The sequence below is a fragment of the Eurypyga helias genome, unplaced genomic scaffold (genome assembly GCF_000690775.1).
Source record: "Eurypyga helias isolate BGI_N326 unplaced genomic scaffold, ASM69077v1 scaffold14656, whole genome shotgun sequence".
NCBI classification, from domain to species: domain Eukaryota; kingdom Metazoa; phylum Chordata; class Aves; order Eurypygiformes; family Eurypygidae; genus Eurypyga; species Eurypyga helias.
Genome location: NW_010256184.1, coordinates 70417 through 79133, shown reverse-complemented (window position 1 = coordinate 79133; position 8717 = coordinate 70417).

Here is an 8717-nt window from a genome sequence, read left to right as displayed (position 1 = left end):
AGTGAGCATGACGGTGTGGAAGTGGAACAAGTGATAGACTGAGAACATACTTTGCATCCTGAGAGAGAGCTAGAAGCTTGGTTTTCTATTTGTACTCATTGACTCCAGACTGGGGTGTGTTAGGTAGAAGAAGAATTAGTGTTTGCTCTGAGCAGGTCTGGGTGAGTTGGATACACGTGAACACATTCTCTGCTTCTGCACACTTGGCAGGTTTTCACTGTTACACACCTGATTTGGTCCTTATGTGGGTGCTTTTCCATTCCCCTGATTTCTGGCACTGTTTAAGCGGAGGGTGATTATGTAGCAGGAGGCCCAAGAAGTGGTAGTGTGTACTTCTCTTCAGAATTCACATCCTTGTAAACATTCAGGAAGGCAGTAGAAGCAGTGCTGAACTGGTAGCACTTCAACCTGATAGCTCTGCTCTCAGGTCCCCTGCTAACAGGGGACATTACCAGGCAGAATTGAGCATAATGCTAGAGACAGGTTTGTAAACCTGGAACTTAAGACTGGATGAAGATTGCTAGGCTCGTTCATTCCTACTTTGTGCGGAGAAGTCTGGTCTACGATCAGCTGCTGGCCGGTTGGGTCAAGGGTTATACTGTGAGGAGAAGGCTGGATGCTGTTTCCTCATGTGCCAGTCACGCATTTCCTGTAATCTTAGTTCAGCCAAGCTAACGGTGTATATTTGGTCACATTCAGCAATAGAGAAGTTACTCGGGGTCATCTCATGACTTCTTTGCGAGCATGATGGACTTTACCCACCAGAAAAATTAAAAGGGAAGGAAGCTTTGTTTTCCTTTAGGCTTCACTGTATGCAAACATGATTACCTCCACCTGCTAGCCTTTTTTTGTACTGTCTCAAGTTCAGTCTTCAATTCCTGCTTTCTGTAATGAAACCATAAATGATGACGCTCCTGTTTTAGTAATGTAGGTGGGGCCATTGTGGGATGTTTTCTGTAGCTGCCTAGCTCCTGTCATGACCAATTCAGCCACAGCTGTCAAACTGTAATACTTCTGGGCTATTACAACTTTATGTCGGGAGTTAGTTTTATATTTCTAATATTTCCCCTCCTTCTTCCTCTTCTCCTATCTCTGCATCCTTATCTCTGTCCAACAGGTTGGATAGACTCACGTAGCAGTGCTGGCCACTGGGGCAGTATTTCTAATATTTCCCCCTCCTTCCTCTTCTCCTATCTCTGCATCCTTATCTCTGTCCAACAGGTTGGATAGACTCACGTAGCAGTGCTGGCCACTGGGGCAGTGATGGTGAGGGAATTACTTACCAATTACTACTTGCTTTGTTATTCTCCAGTAATTTTTACTCAAGTAGTTTAAGAATCCCTTCCCTGTTTCATAACTGCATGTCAATTCTAAATACAACCAATATCTTGTGATAGAAATTCGAATTTGAAGTCTAAAAAGAAATATTTTAGTACCCTTTTTGGAATGGCTTTAATGTAGCTTCTTGCACCATCATTGAAGTGGTGCATTTTTCTTACTAGAAAACAGAGCTCATGTAAATGATTTTGCTGGGCTAGTTCATGCATTAGCCAATACATCACCAAAGTACTGCCTCATTTGCAGGCATCCTCCCATGTACTACTTGGACCTTCTAGACTTTTTTAAATAGAATACTCCCTGAAGTTTGATATGCACCAGTAGCAGCAATCACATTTAGAAGCAGAAAATGTGTAGCATGAGAAGAGCATCACGTTTACAGGAAATAAGGTAGAAAAATAAAGAATTCCTTTTTAATTTAAAAAAGTTATTAATTTTTAAGAACACATTCCTTAAAGAAAAACAGTTTTAACTGATAGAATGTGTAAGGAATTGTTTCCTTGTAGCAATTTTGCTGTCATCTGGACACCTAAGTGTTGTTTTCTAGGCCATATTCAACACTGCCATTCTGCATCCTATACTAAAGAGAAATTGCAGGGAGCATACCTGAATGGATTGGTAGTGTACCTGGAGTTCAGTTTCGTGCTGTGACATGTTTGAAATCATTTACTTAGCTCATATTTTGTCATGATGCCCCTGTTTGTCAGGTTCTGATTCCACAAACCATATAGTTACTACAGGTCCATTTGCTAATAGTATTTTGTCCTTGTGGGCGCAGGAACTAGCTGGGTGCCTGTTGTGTTGGATCATGACACAAAACTGTGCTTCAGGTGGAACTTGTGTAGTTTTGGGTTTTTTTCCTTAACTACTCCTTGCATTGCTCAGAACTATTCTGTTTTGGGAATCAAACTGTACATTTTTTGTGTATCTTATGTTTTTCCATCTCCTAGTAAATACAGGAACTGTTGTCAATGTAGACAGCATGTTGGTAGTATAAACTTGGGTGCTTTTATTCCAGGCCAAGAAGAAGAATCAGTTAAACATTCTGCATCCTTAAATTGCGAAGTCTTGTTATTGAAATGTAGGGTTCAGATGAACATTTTAGTTTCAAGTATGCAAGTTACTTGCTTGTCTAGGTATTAGACTACTTAAAGGAACAAAAAAAGTAGTAGAAAGACCTTAATGTTTTGCTTTATAGGGAGTAATTGTAATTATTATGGTGAATGAGAATTCAGGTGTTGGCTACAAAAATAATTTCCAGGTTTTCATAATTTTTTTTCTTCACTTCCAGAAAGCTTATGACAGCAATTCTGTATCATGCAAACTTCCATCAGGGCATAGGAAGTTGCCTGGGCTTTGTTTCCTCAGAAAAAGGAGGGACTGTTTTGGGTTTGGAAATGGATGACTCTTTTTCTGGGTTCAGGGTTGTACAGTCTCAGATTTACTTTTTAATTCTTTCTTGGTGTTTCTTGCAAAAGTTGGCTGTTTTTTAAATTAATATGTGAGGGAGTATAGGGAGGAATTTCTGGGTTTGTCCAGATTATAGAACTGTCTCAAGTTGACCTGTAATTGAAATATTTTTTTGTCTGGCAGAGGTTCATAAGAAATCCCTGTGGTGGCTGAAATAGTAAGACTCAGAATATATATTGAAGATAAATGTTTGAGTTCTTCACAAAGATTAGATGCTGTTGAAATTATGAAGTAAAGGTGAAAAGAGCCTTGGGATTTTTTGATTTAAGAAGATATTAGTTAATAATGTAGCAGGTAGTGTGATGATAGGTGCTTTTCTACTGCCTTTCAGAAAATAGCCTCTTGAGCTGTTAACTGAGCACTTGGACTCCTCTCTACCCTAAAATACATTCCTGGCATTGCCCTGGATGTCTTTCACAACGACTTCTTCCTGTTGTAAGGCACAGGAGAAGGTTAGTACCTTCCTGTCCAAACTTCAGGTTATTTTTGTGTTCAGATACTCTTGGGTGGGGAATAAGGCAGTGTTTGTTTGAAGCAGTGAGTAGCTTGGGTTTTGCTCCTTGAGGTTACAAAATAGCATGAAAATTGCTGTCCATACTTGAGAAACTGTGAAGCTGGTGTGTTTCTTCTATTTCCTTCTAGATGACTGATCTTTTCAGCTGTTTTTACTTAATACAAATGTCATTGTAAATATTTATTTACCCTGCCTGGCTCCTAGTAGGAGCTATACGGTAATGTTGATGTTTGTTTTGGATAATGGAACCCAGTGATGCTTGTTCCCCTTGTGGTGTTTTTCCTGTTTTCACGTGTAGGTTTCTGTATGTCAGCATATCAGGGGAATTCTATTTTTATGCTGCTAATTAGGAATAGCAAGTTTGATTAGTATTTTTAGTTTAAGGATGTTAGCTTAACCTTACGCTTTCTAAATTTCAGCAACGAAACCTAACTGGTGAATAAGGGGATTAAGGGTTTCTGGCTGTGAATAGTCCTAGTCATATTAAGGCTAAAGATGGAAAGGTATATAATATACATGTTTAGCAGTATAACAGGAAAACCTTGAATATTCAGGATTAATGAAACATATTATTGCTGTTTCTGAAAGTTGCACTTGCTAAAGCCCTTAAGCACCCACAAAAAGAGGGGTAGCGTGAACTTAATATCCAAGCCTGAAACTCTGTAGAAGTGAATGCTGCTGTTGTGTTGTAAAATTGCTGGTAGATCACCACTTACTGAATTTGCAGTAAGTGGTGAAAAGGTGATGAGGAGGTCTGTTTGCAAGTGGCTTGTGTTTTGTTTCTCTTGATGGAGTTTTGAGCTCTTTTGTTTTCCATGTTTTTCTTGGCAGCCAGTGTTTGCATGGAACTTTCATTTTCATACAGGAAAGAGACAGCTGGTAAAATACATGAATGCATGTAGACCCAAGATAACAGGGTCAGGGGTTATCTTCGAGTCTTTGAGGCTGTGGTTACAAATACTGTGAAAGGTGAGCATGAGACTAGCACTATGCAGCCTCCCGTTTTGTTTGTATAAAATGCAAAATTATCTGAAGGAATAAAATTTTTTCGGCTGACAGCTTCAGTTCTAAGTCAGCTGACACTGGCATTGGGAATATTAATCTGCTTTGGAGCATTTGTAGACAGTCCAGTGGCTGAAACAGAGACCTCATCCATGCTGGAGCTGTCCCCGCCTTTACTTGTGGGGCTGTAAGATAACAGTAGGGGATACTCAACTACTCCAGGCAAAGGCAGTGATTCCTTAGCAAATACCCTCAACTTGGAATAATAAAAGAAGGTTTGCTTGTGCAGCCATCTCTGGAAGTAGAACCTGGGATTTAATTGTCAAACAGGATTAGGTTTTTGAAGCAAGGGCGTATTTCTTTCCATGCAGCATCTCACAAATAATACACGTTTTTCTGGGGGAAATGGTTGTCAGTACTGTATGTGTTGAATTGCTAGCAGAGTTTAAAGCCCAAAGAGTTCCAGATTTGTTTCTGTTAATCTGGTGGGGTGATGGACTTCTAAATACACATTAGGGATCAAATTAAATGTTGGTGTTTTGCATGTGTGTTCTCTGGAATCACTTACAGTTTGGGAGAGCCATGCTGTCTTCCTACATTCTTTCGTTCAAGAGTTGTCAAGTAGTGACAACTGTTTGTAGTATCTGTTGTTTTAAGTTTGTCACAATCCTGCAGGTTAGATGGTAACTACACATCTATCTGTTTCACTGAGTGCAATGTCTCTTGTGCTTTCCTGTACAGTTTAAGCTGCAGATTTATTTCTCTACCTTGAGCGTGCTAATATCAGTGGGATTTTAATCCTCCTTTTTTACCTGTGTGTTTGTCTTTGTGGATTTGCCTACTGATCTTTTTTCTTCCCTTCAAATTACTTTCATTAGAAACAGCATTCATTAGAAGTGTTCAGACAGGAGTGTGAGGTTTTGACCTTCTCTTCCAGTTTATACTCTGTCAGCAGGAGTGTATTTGCTTACCCATTCGCTCCACCAGATGAAACTCCTCTAATACTGGAGAAAGTTACACATTGGCAAGAGTTCTCACAAATCATAGCCACTGGGGCCTAGTCCATGGCTGGAGATGCTGAAGCCCAGAGTGAGTTTAGGAAGTAGAAATGTATTTAGTAGTTTGTAAAAATTCTACCTCTGTTACTGAGGAGAAGAATGATTTTCTAACTCTTAAAAATTGTTTTTCCAAACTGTATTACTCCCTAATTTGTGTTAAGCCACAAACTGAAAAAACTCCCGTTGAGGAGAGTTTTTGATGCCGGTGAGGAGGATAGTAGGAGTGGTGATGGCAGTCTGCTGACAACATATGAAACACTTCTGCTGAGCTGGAGCTGGTGGCTGGCTGTTAATGACCTGCCAGGACTTGGAGCACAAAGGAGTAGCTGTCTCTTTCGTGATATTTCTAGTAGTGTGTTAAGTAAGCAAAGCCGGATATCTATTTCTGAGTAAAATACACTGTCATTGATGCTGGTAACAGAACAGCTGGTGTGCTGCTTTGAAGTTGTTTATTTGTACAGGGTGCAGAGTTATTGAATTGTCTCTTCTTTGTTTACCTACAAGCTATGTTTACTGACAGTTTCTCATAAACAGATTTTTGTCAAGCCTTGCAGTGTTTATCTTAAAGTTCAAGTGCACTAGATAATTCATTGTAGTTCCTGGGTTGTGCATTCATTTAGTGGTTCAGTTCAAACTCAGTGGATCTTGTGACTGCTGAGCATAGTCTGGTTCTTCAACATTTGGGGGCTTTTTCTTTCACTCCTTCCATTCCAGATGACTTCTCTATCATATGGGGCTTTTTTGAGGTCTGGGAGAGTGAGGTATTAGATTTTGATAGAAGTAGAAATTGGGGATTTAGTGAAGGCTTGTTTGTGAGCAATACAGAAAGAAACACATAGCACTATAAAACCTCTCTGCTTTCTTCATTTGTAAGTAGCAATTTGAGATCTTGAAGATGGTGCCAGAGGAGAATATTTGTCCAAACTATAAATAGTTGAAAACATTCAGATTAGTCTCAAGTTCAGCTTAGACACCTTAAACTGTTCAAAGAAGAAAAAAAGTCAAACCACCAAACAAACCAGCCAACATCACAACAGTGAAAACTGACAAGAGTGCTCATTATTTGAAATTACTTGAATGGCAGAATGGGGTGCAGGTAAAGGGTGCCCAGCTCTAAAAGGTCTGCAGCTTCCTTGTGATGCATATAAAAATAGTGCTGGCTGCTGTTAACATCAGCTGATTATCACTGAACAACTCTTGCTGTAGGCAAACTTCAAAAGAACAAGAACTGAGGAGCTGTCTGCCCTCTTCCCTAGTAATCTAGTAAGCCATTGCTGCGTGACGTGTTTCTAACCCATCCATCGTGGTCGTCTGGCAGGAGGGCTTCAGCAGTCAGGCTCTGTGGTGGTGCTGGTGTGGTGCAGGGCACAAGCTCCAGCTCACTGTTAATCTTCAACTTCGGAAAATTTTTCCAGTGCGGTGTAGCTGTGGAGCCAGTAGCATTAACAGCTCCAAATTCCAAGCCCTGTTGAAGAATGCAGGCCAGATTTTTTTCTTCCTCCTTCCATAGTATTTATCTCATTAGTATAAACTGTACCACATGCTTTCTCTTGCTGTTACTGTAGCTTGAAAGCACTTCATGTAACCTGTCTAAAATCAATGCAGAAAGATCTTAAAGGCTGTAGGCTCAAGGGGATCAGGAACAGAGGGGTTGCAGGAAAGGAAATAAACTTTAAAGCCAACTTCCCACATTGACTGTGTCATACATCACCATACAGCAGTGCCTGCTGTTGTGCTGCAGGAAGCACAGTGACTTGCTGTCTGTCTTGGAGGTGCTCACGCTCTAAAGCTCCATGTCAAGTTGTTTCCAGGGCTGGCCTACCTCTGGTTCTCGTGACCCTTAACCAGTTACAGGCTCCTGCTTCCAACACTGGCCAAAATAACTATATACGCATCTAGTCTGTCTCTTCCTGCAACTCGCATTTTAAAAGTCTGTTTGTAGCTTACCATGAGAAGAGTAAGGAAGTGAACTGCTCATTCAGAACATATGTTTTAATATACAACTCTTAAAGCTCTGTCTGTTACTATGTGTGTACAGCACACACTGAAACACTTCCATTTTTCTGTGAAAACACTTTACAGACTGATAAAGAAACTTGATTTCTCAGTTAAAACTTGGACGAGAGTAGACTTCAGTCTAGTGTTGGAGTCAGAGGTGGGACAAGAAGCCTTTAGGCTTAGTAATAGGATACCTCTAGGTCACTAGGTTTAAATGGAGCGTTAAGTGAACAGCATCAAACATTATCCTAGTTTGCAGCTGTTTGATATTGTCAGTTCGATTCATACAGATTGGGTTTTTTTTAGGATGCAGTGCTGTGCTAACTACTGCCATTATTTTTGGTATTCTCTGCATTAGAAGAGTTAATAGACTAAAAACTATCTTCCTATGGAATTTTGAGAAATCTTGAGTCTTAGCTATTACTGCATTTTGGAAGACATTCTTTAAAAAAATATTGAACAAGTCTTACAGCTTTTTTTTAAGGTTTTGGGGGTGATTGAGCCTCTCGCGTTACAACAGAATAGCTGATAACTATCTTGCCAGAATCAAACACCAGCTCTAGTTACTGCCTTAGAGAAGTGAATGCTGGGCCCTTTGAATTTAGTAGGAATTGTATTTGTGTGTTAGTGGATTTCAGATGGAGCTGTTAGTGGCATTAATACCCTAATTTAAATCTGGGTTTGTTTTGTGGTGGGGTGTGTGGGGTTTCTTGGTTTTGTGGGTGGGGTTTTTGTATGTTTTTTAGGGGACTTACAATGTCCTGGTCTTAGTTCTAAGAAGGGTATTTGGTGAAGTTAAGAATAGTCATCTCAGAAAAGGTTCAAGGGAAGCACTTTTTTAATGGTAATGTCAAGGAACTTGGGATTTTCTTTGGAATCAGAATTTGTGCATTCGATGTTGTTCCCTCAGGGGCTGTATGTGATGATAGTTAAACAGATAGGCATGCAGATATTAATAAATCTGTTATGAACAAGCACCAGAAGAATCCTTGGAGCAAGGCTGCTAACAGGCAGTACATTCTTGGCTGTGTTCTGCTCTAGCAGAATGGGACTAACTCCACTGTCAGCGTGAGTTGTGCACAGCTTGTCTTGGCTTGCTCACTGAAATCAGTGGCAGACTGGAGCAAAATCTGCAGGTCTTCACCTGGTTAGTCACTTAAAGCTCTTTTGTCTTCCCAGGCTCTACTCTACAGTGGTCCTACTCAGAATGTAGGCTGTTTTGCTGTAATGGGCAGGACTCAGGAAACACTCAGAATCGTTGCTTTCATGGGGCAATGCCCAAAATACAAATGGATTTTTGAAGATGTCTTCATAAGTAATTTTAATTTTATTGAATT